Consider the following 17,838-nt stretch of genomic DNA (forward strand, 5'->3'; position numbering starts at 1 on the left):
ACATTAGTGCAGGAAAATGACAGAGATGAAAACACAGTATTTACAATTAGAACTAGTCAGTAACTGTTGGGGCAGAAATGTCCCTCTAATGGTAATGGACATTGGTGCCCCCGCAGTGGTGAAATATAGATCATTGGTAATTATTTTTGGTCATTAGCGAACAGGGATCATGCATGTGCATGACCTAGCCTAGTGTTTTGGACTGCAGTCTGCTTAGAGCGGGAGGGGCACCCAAAGCATTGTCCTCAAAAGGTGTGAGGCTACTGCCTTCACATAGATGTAAGTAGAACAAGTGTGGTGGTGGCAACATACAATGCTTTTAGTAATTAGTAGAGTGAACAGGTCAGATTTACTTGTGTCACTAGAGTGGCACCTCCTAGTCTGCCACAATAAAGTTCCGATGTTGTGTACTTAACTCAACCCTTGGCCTGGATAGAGTTGTGTGTGCAGCGTGAGGATGTAAGTGTGCCTGAGAGATGGTAGAGTGAAAGAGAAATAACACGAGCAAATTAATGTGTGCCTGAGAGATGGTACAGTGCAGGAGAAATTATGTGTGTGCAGTTATTTGTGCATGCAAGGATATGCATGTGCCTGAGAAATGGTACACTGCAGGAGGACTACGGTGAGCAGCTGTGCTTGTGGGTTAGGATGTGCACGTTTCTGTGTGAAAGGACAGCACATACGAGGTGGCGCATGATGTGGCAAGAGCATGCTAGAAAGTATGTGGCCCCAGAAGAAGAAGAAGGAAGAGGGCCGTCTCCCAGATCCTACGGGCAGCAGAGAAGATACTTTGGGCCGTGACCCATGGAGAGTGAAAGCAAAGACTTCAACTACCCCATCTGGGAGCATCGGAGATCCAGGACAGACTTACTGCATTGGAGAAGTCCCAGAAAGGGTGGCAACTGCAGCCACAGCCTCCCGGTGTCTGGGCACAAGCTGACAAGGGGCAACAGAGGAGAAAAAAAATACAACTCCAAGAGCAAGTAAAATTGACAAATGGGCAGGCGGGCCCTGGGAACCTGCACTAAACTGGCGCTCTAGCGCGGGGACTCGAGATTCATGCTGAAGAGCCCCTCAGAACTTCTGAGACTTGAACACTTTAGCCTAGCTTGGACATCACCACATGTGAATGTGGAACAGCTGCCGTCAGCCATTAATGGCTGGCAGGGTTACGCTAGAGGGCTTGCCTCAAAAAGACTCTCTATATTGTTTGCAGTTTGTTGTATTCAATCACTCAATAATAGCATTTGTAAAGTACACTACTCACCCGTGAGGGTCTCAAGGTGCTTGGGGTGTGCGGGGGTGCTACTGTTCGAACAGCCAGGTCTTGAGGTGTCTCCTGAAGGTTAGCAGGTCCTGTGTCTGTCGCAGGTGGATAGGAAGAGTGTTCCACGTCTTGGCGGCGAGGTGTGAGAATGATCTGCCACCGGCGGTCGTTCTGTGGATGCGTGGAACCGTGGTGAGGGCAGGGTCAGCTGAGCAAAGCTGGCGGGTTGGGGTGTAGAAGAAGAGTCGTCTCTTGAGGTATTCAGGTCCGGCATAGTGCAGTGCTTTGTGAGCGTGGGTGAAGAGCTTGATTGTGATTCTCTTGTTGACAGGGAGGGAGTGCAGGTCTCTCAGGTGGGCTGTGATGTGGCTGTAGCGGGGGATGTCCAGGATGAGGCGTGCAGAGGCATTCTGTATGCGTTGTAGTCTTTTCTGGAGATTGGCCGTGGTTCCTGTGTAGAGGGCGTTCCCGTAGTCCAGTCTGCTGCTTACGAGGGTTTGGGTGACCATCCTTCTGGTTCCGGTGAGGATCCATTTGTAGATCTTCTGAAGCATGCAGAGGGTGGTGAAGCAGGAGGAAGAGACGGCGTTGACTTGCTGGGTCATTGATAGCGATGAGTCCAGGATGGACCCCAGATTACGTGCGTGTTCGGTGGGGTCGTTAGTAGATAAATGCTCCTTTTTACATAAAAGCAAGTATTTGACTTGACCAACGTTTATTGGAGTTGCTGGATGAATTTAGAGTTGTGAGTCTGTGCTTAACTTACACCTTCCTCCTCTCAAGAAACTTTAGACTGCTTGACCCCATGCTACCGCTGAGAGTCAATTGCTGAAGGAGTACTTGACTCAGCTGCTTCAGAGCCTGTAGCAGACTGGGCCCTGTACATCAGGAGTAAAAGGTCTCAACCACCACAGTTGGGTCCAGTAATTCCTGCTTGCCCCGCGCCCCTTCTGACAGTAGCTTTCTATTCATAGATGGAAAAATAGACAGTAAGTGTAGAAAAAAGTGAACTTCAAGTAATGTTCGCCTCAAACTAATAAACAATCTTTTAGCCATGGACATTGACAGCATCGTTTCAGATAGCAGTTGCTCAGACACCAATCAAATTTTTTGTCACTAGCTGACAATGACGGATCAAATAGAAATCCAGACAAACTGCTGATTTTTAAAGTAATGCGATTTGACAGAAAAAAGCTAATAAAATATTTCAACTTTGAAGAGACTGGGAAAAGGCCAATGCCAGCCAGAGGAATATGGAGTGAAGACAAAGAGCCTTGTGGGTTCTCTGTTGCTGTGAGATGTATAGGGGCAGTGGTAAGGGTCAGATGAACATTAGGAAAAACTGTGGAGGATCAAAGAGTGGAACAATGTATGCACCGTTTGCTGAAGTGGTCTTTCAGATTCCCACTAGTTCAATTCATTCCTTCACTCTTGTTATCTATCCTTACTTTCTTATGTGTTTGTAAACTGGCAATCATTTCTTTTCCAGAAATGCGTGCTCTGCTTGTACGTTTATACACTTTTAACTGCAACATGTTTGTGAGTCCTACTATACATCTCTCAAGACCATAGTTGTCCCAGGTACATCTTAAGGATTTTAGAGGCCCTGGGCCAAACGTACTTTGGGGGCCCCGTTCGGAACAGCTTTGAATTTATGATCCAATTTCAGCTCTTTCACGCCCTTTTCGGTCAGGTCACTGACAGTGCACAGGCACACTCCTCCAAATTCTAAATGAGTCTACATCTAATAATTGGGGATAGTGGCGTGTTTGTAATATTGTAACGCAGCAGCAGTTCACTAATATTACTGCAAATAATCTCTGCGACGTAACCCCATTTCTCATATGTGAGGTCCAATTTTGATATAAAAGAACCTTTTTTATGGATGTTGCATGAAACAAACACAACAGTTCTCTGCAAAATATCGGTAATCGACTCTCACACATCACCCACATTAAAAATAAAAAAAACAATCTGTTTAAGATTCAAGGTCATCAGGGCAAGAATTTCAGCGGAATAGAGCTGGATCTCTAAGGGGGCCCCATGAAAGGATGGGGCCTTTGGCCAGAGCCCACTTTGCCCATGCTTTAAAAGTCTCTGATTTGCCTACCACCGATAGAACAACTGCTATTTCTGCCTATTCACAATCACCGCCTATTGACCATTATATCAATGTCATTTTTGCATCTCCTGGCTTAAAACTTTCATGCAATTATCTCTTCCTTACTAACTTCAAAGGCGAAACACTGCAGATAAAATGCTTTCTTCTCCTTCACACCACTGCTCTTTTCGCAAGATTTGCCATGCCAGATTGACTCCTCAGTTTTTCCCGTACTCATCTTCTAGCAGCGAGCACAATGTTACGGCCAACAAGTTTAATACTGCAGGCCCTGGCTGTACTAGCAACACCTACCACTCTTTTTTTGTGCTTATACAGCTGGAGCACATTTATTAAGACAAGTTTAGCATGGTCTGCAAAAAAGTGTTTATTACACTCCTAAAGTGTGTTCACTGAAGAGAGCATCAATCAGGGAAATGTAAGGGCAATACAATACAATACAGATCTCTGTGCCATCAGACATTGAGCTCATGGACTAGAACAGTGTTCTCAACTCATGTTTGGATCTATGAGTGAGCTGCAAGCTCTACATGATTAAGAACACTACCCCTCCATTTGGTTTTGCTCTCAGGAACCTTAAAATATCGCTCATTATAGCACACTCGCAATATCATTTATTGCAAGGGGGGGTGCTCTTTGGTAACCTTTTTTACAGTCAAATTTTTGCATTGTGCTCGTCATCACATACTTATCATTTTGTATCTGGCAGTCATAACCATTATTCAACTCAGTGGTACTCAGTTTATTGACTTCAGAGGATAACAATGTGCTTTGAATTTGTGATCTTCAGGATGCTTACACATCTCAGAAAAAAATCCCTTATCCATAGGTCAGCTTACAGATGTAGAAGGGGTGGGATGTTTTCGGCCTTTCAACGGTTTCAGAAACAACATTTATAGAACTAATTTTCTAGAGCTAAATGTGTAAAATGAGTGGGTTCTGACCTGTAAGCAAAAGCACAGGTCTATATCAAAAATGGGAAAAGAAGAAGACAGTGCATGCATCAGGAAATGACCACTCCACATCAGAGCCTCCTCCCTTTCTTCTAGAATTCCAAAAGAAGTTGAAAACGTGGCTGTGCAATTAACCAAACTAAGAAATGCAACTCTGCCAATGGTGTACCTAGTCTACTGATGGCTTTAGATGTCTATTGTTGAAGACCTATTGTGTATGGCAATACACACAGAGTGGCTTTGGGTCAGCTCATTGCTCATGATTGGATGCTCTTTCGGCTCTCTGTTCCTTATTCGATCATGTTCCTATTTTTGTGTTTTCCCTGCTCTTGAAACATTCTTGCTTTGTGCACTATCCTAACTGGAAGAGTTGCATCCTTCCACTGATGAAGTGAGGGGATTTTTTTTTTTTAAGTCAATTTTAAACACTCCATGGCGGTCACTTGGCGTTCCTCCAAGAGCTCCATTCTGCCTCAAATAGCACTTGCTATACAATTCAGAGTATACGCTGAATGAATAATGACAATCATGTCCTTCCCCTTCCAGAGCTTCATTATCTTGCCTTTTCTCCCTTTCGAGGTGATTTCCCCTTCTACTGTTCATCACTTGGCCTTTCTTTTCTACTCCCTGCTTTCTTGCTTTTTCCTCTTACCATCTGTTGACACTCTTTCCCCCATGCATAGCTATCCTGCTCCTTCCTGCTCGCCCTTGCCTTTTCTGTCCCCTGTTCATTCGCTCTCTCCCCATCCATTCCTCCCCCACCTCTCCACTCCCCCCACCACCCATTATATTTCTTTGTGAGGGCCCAGCATTTGCACACTGCTACGGACCATTTGTTGCTTTCCACAATGGGTGGCAGAGTATAACATACTTTATTCCCAATTCAGTATTCAAAAACGGCTGTTGGCCACCTAGAAAATAGACATCCATTGCACTTTTGTAATACTTTATTATTAATTTACTGTCATACCATTTTTGAACTATAAGCAGACCAAAAGTCAAGGCAAACAAGCTCTGGAAAAGCTAATACTTCAGACCAGTATGCAAGACATGTTGGCTTTACCACAGCTTGTTTCTTAGTCACATAGATGCAAAAGGTCATTGTTGTGTCCCCAAAGTTAGGTTTCACGGTTTTCTTTTCAAAAGCATAAGCTATCTGAATATGGTAGGTTTGAAAACAGAGATCATTTGTAGGAAATAGGAAAATGGCGAATGTTTGTCACAAGAGTGCTGTAGATAATCTTTGGTAACCTAGGATTTCCTTGAGGGGCCTAGAAAACGCGTATTTGACTTGTGGGCTTTTTCCTAGATAGTTTTCTTTATGACTGGTTACCGAGTACTGCCGTCGGGCAAGCGGCTGCCTACTTCCTTATGACGATTGACGGACTCAATCCGCAATCTCATAACCACTTTACCAGATATTTATGTAGAGAAAATCTGAAAAAGAACCACTTAACATAGTACACGAAGCGAATATAATTTACGACTTTCAAGGTCAAGAGAGATGTCAGTCAGAACTCGCGTCTGCCGTTCTTTAATAATTGTTTTTAACAAAGACAACACACATAGGTGGATTCACGCATCCTTTAATTTGTGTTGGTCACCTGACCAAATGCTGACGCGTCTACTAAGTATTCCATCTTCCCAAAAGGAATGACATTTTATGCCAACAAGTTGGAAATGGATATAACAGCAAAAGACAATTCAGGTTTAATATGCAGCAGTACATTTAATATGTATTTAACTGGTGGCAGTACAGGTAAGCTCTTTCCCACGTGGGCGCTCTTGGTCGCTACTGAGGTAACGACTTGAAGAGTAGTCATTTACTTAGCTTAATTGCATATGCCCAACCATGGTGAATAAAAACAGAATGAATAACCATTGAGACGATTAAATATGCAGAAATGTTTTCACAATTTGATGATGTTAAGCAGGCAGATTTTACATATCTACTTTAAATACAGCATTGATCACAGAAAAACAGGATCAAATTCCACTGAATGCAACAGCCAAGTGTTCGTCACGATCACATGAATGAGACAAATCACATTGGTGACACAGGTTATCATGGATTAATTGCAACTCAGCTGTTTAGCAAAGAGTTATCAAAAGGCATTTATATCGAGGTTCCATTAAACACCATTATCACAATGACATGCTGAGTGCGGTAATTTTACAGAGCTATGAAGGAAAATTCAAAGTTTCCTATCCATTTTCACTTACACTAAAATGCTGCACTCCAAACTGTCATGCCTGCCTATCACTCACACATCACCTCACACTTGTTAACATGCCATTCTCTGAAGACAATCAGGATCTCTGCTATTAGCACTCATTCATGGCTTGTATTCTAAAAGTTTCTTTTTAAAGGCTGCACAGCATCAAGCGAGTCAGCCGACATACTAGAAAGGTAAAAATGTAATGGCTGGGATTAAGGAGAAGGAGACACGCTAAAACATATTTTAATTCCATTAACAAAATAAAATTAAAAAAAAAAAAAAACACACACAAAAAACGTTTACACAAGACGGTGCAAGTGTGCCGTTATTTCAACGTTTTCTGTTTAATAAAAAGTAACTGAAAAGAGTTAGTTAAATAGATACAGGATATTATCACACACACACACACACACATTCCATGCCTAATTAGAAACAGGTTGGTGAAAACACTTTGACAGAAAAGCGAGAGAGAAAACAACAAACTGATCATCAATCAAGATTTAAGGGGTAATGGTGAAAACCAAGCCAAGTAACTCGTGGTAGAGACATCCAGCGAGAGCAATCATGGAGTAATCTGTACAGGCGAATCCATCAGCCGTTTAGTTTTACACACTTTTACACAACGAACTGGAATAAATCTGAACAATCGCTGCGTGCCACATTAGTCTGCTTTAGGTTGCTTATATGCATATCTGTTTATTGAATATTTAAGATCACCGAGATACTTACAATAAACACTTCAACTTTTAGAATATTTACATAAAATCGCTAATGTATATATATATATATACTTATTTATATATACACACACACACACAATATACACAGTTATACTATCACCATTATGTATATTTAACAGTTCGAAAAATAAATTCACATTCAAATTTTTAAACAATGAAAGTGAAAATCGATTTCAGGGGTCTTCCAAACCAGAACAAAAAACAGAAGCAAATGTGTAGTGTCTCCCGAAGTACAATAACAGAATTCACAAGAGATATCTCGTTTAATTGTTTGCAAACTTGTTTACCAAAATGTATGTCAAGACATGCGTTTACTTGCTTCATTTATTTTGCTCAGTAGCCCAACATTAACAGTGAAAACATTGTATTAGCCTAAGCCCACAAATTCTATGAGTCCCAGCAAAAGGGATTTAAACGTCCACCAATCAGCAATCACGATCTCCACATAGTAACATTCACAAGGAAAACACCCCTCTTTAGTCACTGCTCAGCAGCCAGTTGAGTAATTTGCCTTGTGCATTTTCTTGTTTGCCAATGGTTAATTTAGAAATGTTTATAGCGCCATCGCCTCGTTTTTTTTTTTTTTTTAAATATTATGTTGGCTAGCCCTTGTCAGGCAGGGAGGAGAGTTTGGTTGACCTTAATTGTTGATGCTGCTACCTTAATCGTTTTTATTAAGGAATCGATTCCTTCTGGGAAAGGCTGCATAGCATACAAGGTGATGCCTTATTTAACCTCCTGTGACTTATTGCACCACGTGGACAGGCTGCACAGACTTCCGGCACTTCCAGGTCAGTATCGCTAGGGGTGCGGTGTACACAGACCCTTCCAGTCTGTGTCCTTTTCTAGGTATCGAAGAGGAGAGAGAAACCACGCCTTCAGCAGGCTTTGCCCAGTGATATTTAGCTCCATGCATACAATGTAGGAACTAACAGTATTTTTCTGCTAAATTCGCCCCAGGGGCTTCAAAGGAGGCACGGTATGACTTCACTGAAACGCTGCTGGGCTCCGATCCTTCATTGTGCCTGCTACAGACCAGTGAGGCATATCACTTCATGGAACCCAAATATATCTAAGGGCTTTTCAAGACACAGCAGGATCTTTCTGCATTTATAAGCAATATTCAAGGATCCATAATCTGAGACCCTAGGCACTATAAAGCAACTAAGGTCTCCTGATAAAAAAATGTATAAGTTAGGAGGGAGGGCAATCAATTCCTCCTCCCCATTGATGAAGAATTCATGAACACAATTGACCCATCACTCTGTGCCTCAACAGCAATGCATCAGGCTTTGGAGCCACTGAGCAGACAAATTCTATTGCTCGCTGGCAAGAACAGCATGAAGCACCCCTCTGGGAGAAGATAACAGCCCCTTGCGGCCCACAGAACACCAGGAAGCACCAAAAGAACATGTCAAGACCAAGACAAAATCCTCACCTCCTTCCATTGCTTTAAAGAGGCTTGGGCAAGGGGCTTATAGTAACGTACAGATTAAGCACGTCCTGGGAGTACCCCAAATGGATGATGGAGGTTTCCTTCCGTAGGAGGGCCTTGACGACGAACAGTATCCAAGCAGACCATGGTGAGTGGAAAGTGGTCCCAAGCCTCGCAGACTGGAAAGCTTCCCTAAGATGGTTTAGTGAAGGTAAAGGAGCCAGCAGGCATGTTTGACCCAGAAAACATCTGCCATCTGTGCAAGAAAGAGTGGGCTCTATCAGCAAAACTATCCCAGTATGTGGGCAGTAGAATCGGGAGACCCATGGACAAGGAGATAAGGGGCTGCCCTAAGGCACAATACCCAACACTGTTCCTGGAGGCCTAGGTATCCCTTATCCCAAAAATCAATGACAAGTTGGCCACATTCAATTCCAAGTTCACAGAGGATCACAAGAGAGGGCTCAATTGCTCCAGGAAAGCTTGCCAAGACAAGCTACTGGACATCTTGTGGCCCTTAACAAAAATTTTAGATATGCAGAAGAGACCAAAGAAACTGGCATCTCCTAATCTTTTGTTTTGTTGGGCTGAGAGCAGAGAGCCATTTGTTTCCTCGGAAACTCCAAGTGCACACTTTCCACAGGAAGATGATGATCAATTTTGATAAAAATTGACCCAAAACGGGGCGGAATTGCCATCACTGATGCAGGACTGATGGCTGAAGAAGACTGACTGCTTCATTAAACAGTTAACTAATTTCATGGCCACCATTTCTCCCTTTGGCAGAGCCCAACAGTCCCAGAAGAAGGTACTCAGCAAGAAGGTTTTTGCAGGTTCCAGTAGAGGCCGGGTGCTCTACCTTCCACCCTTATTCCTTACCCTCTGAGAAATACCAGAAAACAAGACAGTTACAATGTCAGGAACCAAAAGGATCAGAGAAGTCTTCCTGACCAGAAGTATATGAGGAATTTGTGGCCCTACATTTCAGGCTCTCTTCCACTCCTTTGTGCCTCACCAAGGTGAAAAGATCCGTAGTGGAACTGCTACGATCCAGGGGCGTTAGACCAATACTCAATCTGGATGACATCTTACTGATGAAACAGAATGCTGTACAACTTTGGAACAAACTAAAAATAGCAATAGTACTACTACAACAATTAGATTTTGATATAATCAGAAGTTTCAGTTCAAACCCTGTCAGTTAGTGAAGGTTTTAAGATTCATCATTGATTTCGCACAGCAGACACCGATAATTGTACCTAAGATACTGGCCCTCATCAAGAAGGAACTGATGCTGACTCAAGAGAAAGAGGACATGTCTTTGAGATACCTAGCCTGAGTAGTCAGGCTTTTGACAGCGTTAATTCAGGCACTTTTTTCCAGGGCCCCTTCACTGTTGAGTACTGCACAGGCTGAAACCACCTCACTTAAAGGGCCACCTTGTGACACAGATCTGACTGACACCGGATGCCAGAGAACTAGTGGTGGCTAGACCACATTGAGGCTTGGAATAGCAAGGCCATTTTTTGGTTTGCCCTGGAAATGGTCACAGAGTCAGATGAGAGTATCTTCGGATGGGGTGCCTTGAGTGGAGTCATTACCGCAGAAAGTTGGTTAAAGCAGGAAAGAAAGTTGCATATCAACTACTTACAGCTCCTTGTGGTGTAGTTTGCATTGTGATGCCTCTCGAGAGACAGAGTGTTGTGCTGCATTCTTCTCAAAATAGACAATGTATTGGCAGTCGGGGACACCACTAGTCTCAGAGGTACAAGATCTTGAGTACTGGTGAAGTTTGCCATGGATTTTTAGCACTTCTGCCAGGATGGAAGGATATTGGAGTATGCCAATGATGGTCAATCTTATTGTGCACTGGACCTCTAGGCAATGGAAAGATGTCAGTGCTTGGAAGCTGAATCAGATTATTTTTTAAACAATGACGAACATGTGGGGTTCCTGCTAGGTGGAACTTTTTGCATTGTGTGTCAACCAACAACTGCCTCACTTCTTCTGGTGAGGACCCTACCCACAGGCAATAGTGACAAATGAGTTAATGCAAGACTGGAACAAATGCTTTTGGTATGCGTTCCTGTCTCTTGCGGTGATCATCAGTCTGATATGTAGGGAGATAAAAGGTGACATTGATCTTAATGACACCAGTTTGGAGCTCACAAGCTTGGTGTCCAGTTTTTCTTGAACTTTCTACAGATTCTCCAGTCCTACTTCTTCCAAACCCCAACATGCTGAAGGACGTTTGTGGCAACTCACATCAACTACTACTGGACAGGAATTTCCAACTGATGGTGTGGAAGACTACCAGAGATGCTAGTGCATCCCGGGTCTTTTGTAACATGCTTTGGAGTTCATCAAGAAGGCTTGGACAGATTTCACAATCAAGCAATATGTTTCAGCTTGGTGCAGATGGTCCCATTGTGTGAAGGACAGACTCTGGATCCCGTGGGAGCAGATGTAGTGTATTATCTGAATTTTATGTTGAAACTATCCCACCTCAGCATGGCTTATCACAGGATCAATACTTGTAGGTCAGCAGTATCAGCAGACCATGAGCTGTATAATGAGATCTGGATTGGTGAGCAGATGTTGGTCTGTAGACTTCTCAGGGATAACAGAACTGAAATGTCCTCTATATCAAGGAAATGTTATTTTGGAGGCCACCAGCCACGATCAAATTGCATTTGTCCACATAAAGGAGCAACATAAACAGGATGTAAACACTTAAGATTAAAACAATGCTCAAAAGCTGTATTTTACTACATCGTCTTCAACAATGTTTTCAAAAGTGATCAGCTTTAATAACTAATTACTTGAGATAACATGATTCCCAACCAGAGTTTTTACTTTTAATTTATTAAACATATACACCTGATTTCAGTCACTCTAACTTCACTGAAATATATGTTCAGCCACTATTTGGATCAAATAAGTTTAATGCATAAATTAAACTATTTGAGCAAAACCTTTAAACTTTCATGCAAACTCAGCCTACCACAAGCCTTTTTTTCAATAAAAAGGCTCTTCGTATGACAGACAGGCCTTCCACGAATGGAGTTCATTCTTTTACATGGAATTCAGTGTTTTATCTTTGAACAGTCAAGTTAATATACCCCAATTGCTGAACATTTTGCATCATATGCCAAGAGGACAGCTAGGACATTCTGCCTATACCCTGGAACATAGTGCAGTGGAACCAAGAATCCTAAAGGTGATTTGGTTCTTGGATTATTCGTCTGCTTGTATGCAGGCAAAGAATTTTAAAAGGCAATATCTAAAAACAGTTATTTATTTATGGCGTTTTGAAAGGTGCTTACTTGTCATGAAATAATGAAATAACCACATCACAGTACTTTAAAATTAAGAAAAAGCAGGGAATGAAAAAGGAGGGTCAGAAAGAGGGGGTTAAAGAAGGGAGGCATACAGACCAGAGAAGGTATGGAGAAGCATATTATAAGGCTGTGTAGGCAGATTGAAGACGGTATGGAAATAGTTTAAACTGTGGGGGGTTTAGGCAAGAGAGAAGAAATGTGTATATGAATAACCAGGTTTTTTCAAATTTCCTTAATTGGCAAAAGTCCTTTTGCTTTCTCAGCGTAGGTGGCAAATTTTTGCAGAGAGAAGGTGCTAGGACTTTTCATGACTTTCCTACAAATTTCAGCTTTACTGGCATATGTTTAATGAGTTGGGATATACAGGGAGTGCAGAATTATTAGGCAAATGAGTATTTTGACCACATCATCCTCTTTATGCATGTTGTCTTACTCCAAGCTGTATAGGCTCGAAAGCCTACTACCAATTAAGCATATTAGGTGATGTGCATCTCTGTAATGAGAAGGGGTGTGGTCTAATGACATCAACACCCTATATCAGGTGTGCATAATTATTAGGCAACTTCCTTTCCTTTGGCAAAATGGGTCAAAAGAAGGACTTGACAGGCTCAGAAAAGTCAAAAATAGTGAGATATCTTGCAGAGGGATGCAGCACTCTTAAAATTGCAAAGCTTCTGAAGCGTGATCATCGAACAATCAAGCGTTTCATTCAAAATAGTCAACAGGGTCGCAAGAAGCGTGTGGAAAAACCAAGGTGCAAAATAACTGCCCATGAACTGAGAAAAGTCAAGCGTGCAGCTGCCACGATGCCACTTGCCACCAGTTTGGCCATATTTCAGAGCTGCAACATCACTGGAGTGCCCAAAAGCACAAGGTGTGCAATACTCAGAGACATGGCCAAGGTAAGAAAGGCTGAAAGACGACCACCACTGAACAAGACACACAAGCTGAAACGTCAAGACTGGGCCAAGAAATATCTCAAGACTGATTTTTCTAAGGTTTTATGGACTGATGAAATGAGAGTGAGTCTTGATGGGCCAGATGGATGGGCCCGTGGCTGGATTGGTAAAGGGCAGAGAGCTCCAGTCCGACTCAGACGCCAGCAAGGTGGAGGTGGAGTACTGGTTTGGGCTGGTATCATCAAAGATGAGCTTGTGGGGCCTTTTCGGGTTGAGGATGGAGTCAAGCTCAACTCCCAGTCCTACTGCCAGTTCCTGGAAGACACCTTCTTCAAGCAGTGGTACAGGAAGAAGTCTGCATCCTTCAAGAAAAACATGATTTTCATGCAGGACAATGCTCCATCACACGCGTCCAAGTACTCCACAGCGTGGCTGGCAAGAAAGGGTATAAAAGAAGGAAATCTAATGACATGGCCTCCTTGTTCACCTGATCTGAACCCCATTGAGAACCTGTGGTCCATCATCAAATGTGAGATTTACAAGGAGGGAAAACAGTACACCTCTCTGAACAGTGTCTGGGAGGCTGTGGTTGCTGCTGCACGCAATGTTGATGGTGACCAGATCAAAACACTGACAGAATCCATGGATGGCAGGCTTTTGAGTGTCCTTGCAAAGAAAGGTGGCTATATTGGTCACTGATTTGTTTTTGTTTTGTTATGTCAGAAATGTATATTTGTGAATGTTGAGATGTTATATTGGTTTCACTGGTAATAATAAATAATTGAAATGGGTATATATTTTTTTTTGTTAAGTTGCCTAATAATTATGCACAGTAATAGTCACCTGCACACACAGATATCCCCCTAACATAGCTAAAACTAAAAACAAACTAAAAACTACTTCCAAAAATATTCAGCTTTGATATTTATGAGTTTTTTGGGTTCATTGAGAACATGGTTGTTGTTCAATAATAAAATTAGTCCTCAAAAATACAACTTGCCTAATAATTCTGCACTCCCTGTACTGGATGACCTCAAATTGCTTGTTGCATGGGATGGTGAAAAAATAGTTGAAGGTACCGCAGGACACATTGACGTGATGCTTTATGCATAATATCCTAAATTCGTTCTCTACTGGATACAAGTCAATGAAGATTCAGCAGGACAGTGCAGTAGGTTTGATTTTTTTTAGGCTAAGATAAATTTCTTGCTGCTTGATTTCCATCAATTTCTGTGACTACAATTTTTGCAGTGCTGCATAGATGCTATTGCAACTGGCTAGTTACTTCAATGATATGACATGAGGAAAGGTATGATTTACATTAACACGGACAATTGGTAACAGGCACTTATCCTAATTTAAACTGCGGATCATGACATTTCCTCATCAAAGATAATTCCCAGGTTATGTCTGCTGTCCTCACACCTTTGGCCAGGTATCTGGTGGCAATCTGGATATTTCTGGTTCATTATTGATATGAGGACCACAGTTATGTCCCCACTGAGGTATAACAGATTGCCCCTCATTCACTATACTTTCCTTGCATGCTGAGAAATTATTTTGATCATATGAAGTTGTTTGTAATTTGAGGAAGCTTTGAGAATGACCCGCGTACAACTATAACTATAGTTAGTATGAGTCAATAATTTTTGTCCAGGAGACCTACATATGCTAAATACTAAAAGGAAGAGTGACTTGCGATAAACTGATTGTAATTTGGGGTCTCCTGTCACTGATGAATGATCTGATCCGTTGTAGACCAGTGCAGGCCACATCTAGCCAATCTTTTAATCTGCATAGCAAATTTTTGTGATCTATGCTCTGGAGGCTGCAGATGGATTGAAAAGAATTAATGCTGCTAGTTGGTTGTTGTCCAAACCCGATCAGATAGTTTGTCATATATTAGTGCTGATTCTATCCCTCTTCCTGGCCTAAAACCTGATTGATGGTCACGATGAAGATTGTTGACTTCTAGATGATCGTGGACTTTTATGCCAATTTATTTTTCCAAAATCTTACTGATGAATGGAAGAATGGAGACTAGTCTGAAATTGGATAATAAGGTGTGGTCTGCTGAATGCTTTTATTTTTTTTTAAACGGAGAGTGGAGTATTGCTTGTTTTGACCTAGCAATTACAGTTCCTTGATGTATGGAGATGTTAATAATTTCTGTAAATTGAGGTGCCACTGTTTGGAAAAACTCTCTGATCCAATTGAAGAGCGATTTAAAGACTTTTTGCTGCAATTTTAGAACTTGGTTAAGGGTCTTATGTCTAAAACTGAATAGTTTGTTAATATGAGGCAGGTTCAGTTCTGGGAAGTTGGCTATTTTATAACTGCTTGATATTTTGACATGGGATTTTGCAATTTCCTTCTTGGAGGATGTGCTACTATAATTTAAAAACTGGGATTATAGAGTAGGTATGTCGGTAGGATTATCTGGAGGAGAAATTTCTATGTAGATTTTGAAGAGTTCACCAGTAACAGTGGAAGAAGATAAAACCTGTTTGTCATGAGCAAGTCTTGGTGACGCATGTAGGGGCTACTCATTGTACAGGAATGGCCTACTATCTCCAGAAACAAACCTAAACACGGGAATAAAAGTTGGGAGTCTAGAATTGCTTCAGACATAAATTCCAGCAGCAAAGAAAAAACTAGAGACCAGAAAAACCTTCCAATGGACAGGCCAAGCAGCAAGGTGTGGGGCAAGGAGAAAATAAAGCAGGAACTGGAGAAGGCAGAGATAGTGAGTGAGCAATCAAGCACGTACAACTGCGGCACAACTGATCTCCTAAAGTAACTGTAACTCACACCATCGTCATGCACAGCTAATACTCCCATATATTACATCACTCAATACATGTTCAATTACATCACTGATAACATCAGTGCAACATCTTAAATAACATCATTGATGACATGACCATACATGGGGGGGAGTGGACGCGAGATATAGGTACCCTAGTTCACAAAGTATAGTTCCTAGAAGTGAGTATAACTGATGAATCAGTGTTTTTTAAAGTTTAAAACGTTACACTACAACTGTTATGTGATATAATGTAAATAGGTAGGTAGATAGACATTTTTCCTTTTTAAGGGGGGGGGGTATGAAATTCCCACCCCCCTTTTCTGTGTGTGTGAGGGGGCAAAGGGGTGTGGTTTGGGGGAATCCACCACACCCCTCCTTTTCTAAAGCTGCTTACCTTGCTTGCTATCTCTACCCGCCCGACCCCCTAGCAAACCTTTTAACTTCCTTATCTCTACCCACTCCTTTATCCTATATTCACCCTTACCTCCTTTACCTCTAACCACCCCACAACCCTAAAATCACCCTTACCTCTACCTCTATTTACTCTGTACCCTAAAATCATCCATACCTCCCTGTATCTCTACTCACCCCTGAACCCTATCAAACCCTTTGAACCCTAAAATCACACGTCTCTTTGCCACTTTTCACCCCTAAAATCACTGCTTCCCCCTTTCCGCCTGCAGCTAAACCACAAATTCACCATAAGCCCCTTTACTATTACCCACCTCTTGAAAGCTAAAATCACCCTTACAACTCTGTACAGTTACCCACTCTTTACCCCTAAAATCACCCCTTGCCTCTTTACACTATCCACCACTCTAACCTAAATTCAGCCATGACCCCATTACCTTTACCCACTCTTAAATCCTAAAATAAACCTAGCCTCCCATTTTTCATCTACCCACACCCCCTTTACCTTTGGAGTAAAGTACTGCATGGTAAAGTTAAAAAAGTACAAGGAATCACCTGTGTTTTAGAGTCTGAAGATTAAAGGTTACACACCATGGACAGGTCAATGTTGTATTGGGCAATAATTAGGAACAAAGTAATCAGACCAAGGCCTTCATTATGACTTCGTCGGTCTTTCCACAAGACCGATGAAGTCGCAGGCGCCAGAAGGCCGCCAGTGTTGGCAGTCCGACGATCGCCATATTAGGAGTCAATTCAGATATCCGCCCGTTTACGGGTGGAAATCGGACCCCGTCGGCCTGGCTGACAGCAAAAGAGAGGCGTTTCCACTGCCAGCACCGTCACGCCAACAGGACTCTACATGCCGTATTATGATACGCAATACAGCGCGGCAGTTGCCTGAGCGGCAGTGCGGTGCTGGCTGAGGAAAACGCCGAGACCCATCCCCTCCCGGACGACAGCCTCGCGGAGACAGATAAGTGGGATTGTCCAAAAGAGGTGTGAGAGGGGGGTGTTGTGTGCATGTGTGTGGTGTGTGTGTATAAATAGCAGTATGGGTGTGCCGCAGGGCGTGTGTGTATGTATGTGTGGAGGGTGTGTGTGTCTGCATGTATGCGGAGGTGAGGGGGTGTCGGAGTGCAAGTGAGTAGGTGTGTGTATTGGGGTGCATGCGAGTGGGGGTGCATGTGTACCCCCTTCCCCACTAAGCAGGGCAATTGGCATACAAACCCAGCAACGGGTTGCCAACCCTCCTTTGCGCATAGCCTATGACTGTGCATGAGGGTGGAGGGATTGCCACAGGGCGTGGCCTTCGAAGCCAACTGCCTTTCCCCATGTATCCCTTCAGGCAGCCAGACCCATGCTGCACACGCACTTTGAATGTGTGCTGCAGGGCTTGGTCCAAACCTCTGCCCACTTCATGCATTTTGAACCAGTGTCTACCCAGAGTTCATTATAGGTAGTTACCAAAATGCAAATATGATAATCTGCAATCTTAGAGAGCAGAGATTATCCATCAGTTGTCAAAGTCCTGCTGAACCCATCAGTGTGGGGAAACCAGAAGGTGTCAAAGTGTTGCTATAAAAAAAAGCGTTTTTTGCAGCATTTTCTCAGAGAAACTACCTATTAACTCAATAACACAACTCTT

The 17,838-nt window shown here is 42.6% G+C and overlaps 1 protein-coding gene across 1 annotated transcript in view; it reads right to left on the bottom strand.

The window, feature by feature from the left end:
* The window catches only part of TMEM167A (transmembrane protein 167A), a 60,171-nt gene that overhangs the window by 25,065 nt on the left and 17,268 nt on the right, over window positions 1-17,838 (bottom strand). The gene's annotated exons all lie outside the window — the stretch shown is intronic.

The sequence above is a fragment of the Pleurodeles waltl genome, chromosome 1_1 (genome assembly GCF_031143425.1).
Source record: "Pleurodeles waltl isolate 20211129_DDA chromosome 1_1, aPleWal1.hap1.20221129, whole genome shotgun sequence".
Lineage (NCBI taxonomy): Eukaryota > Metazoa > Chordata > Amphibia > Caudata > Salamandridae > Pleurodeles > Pleurodeles waltl.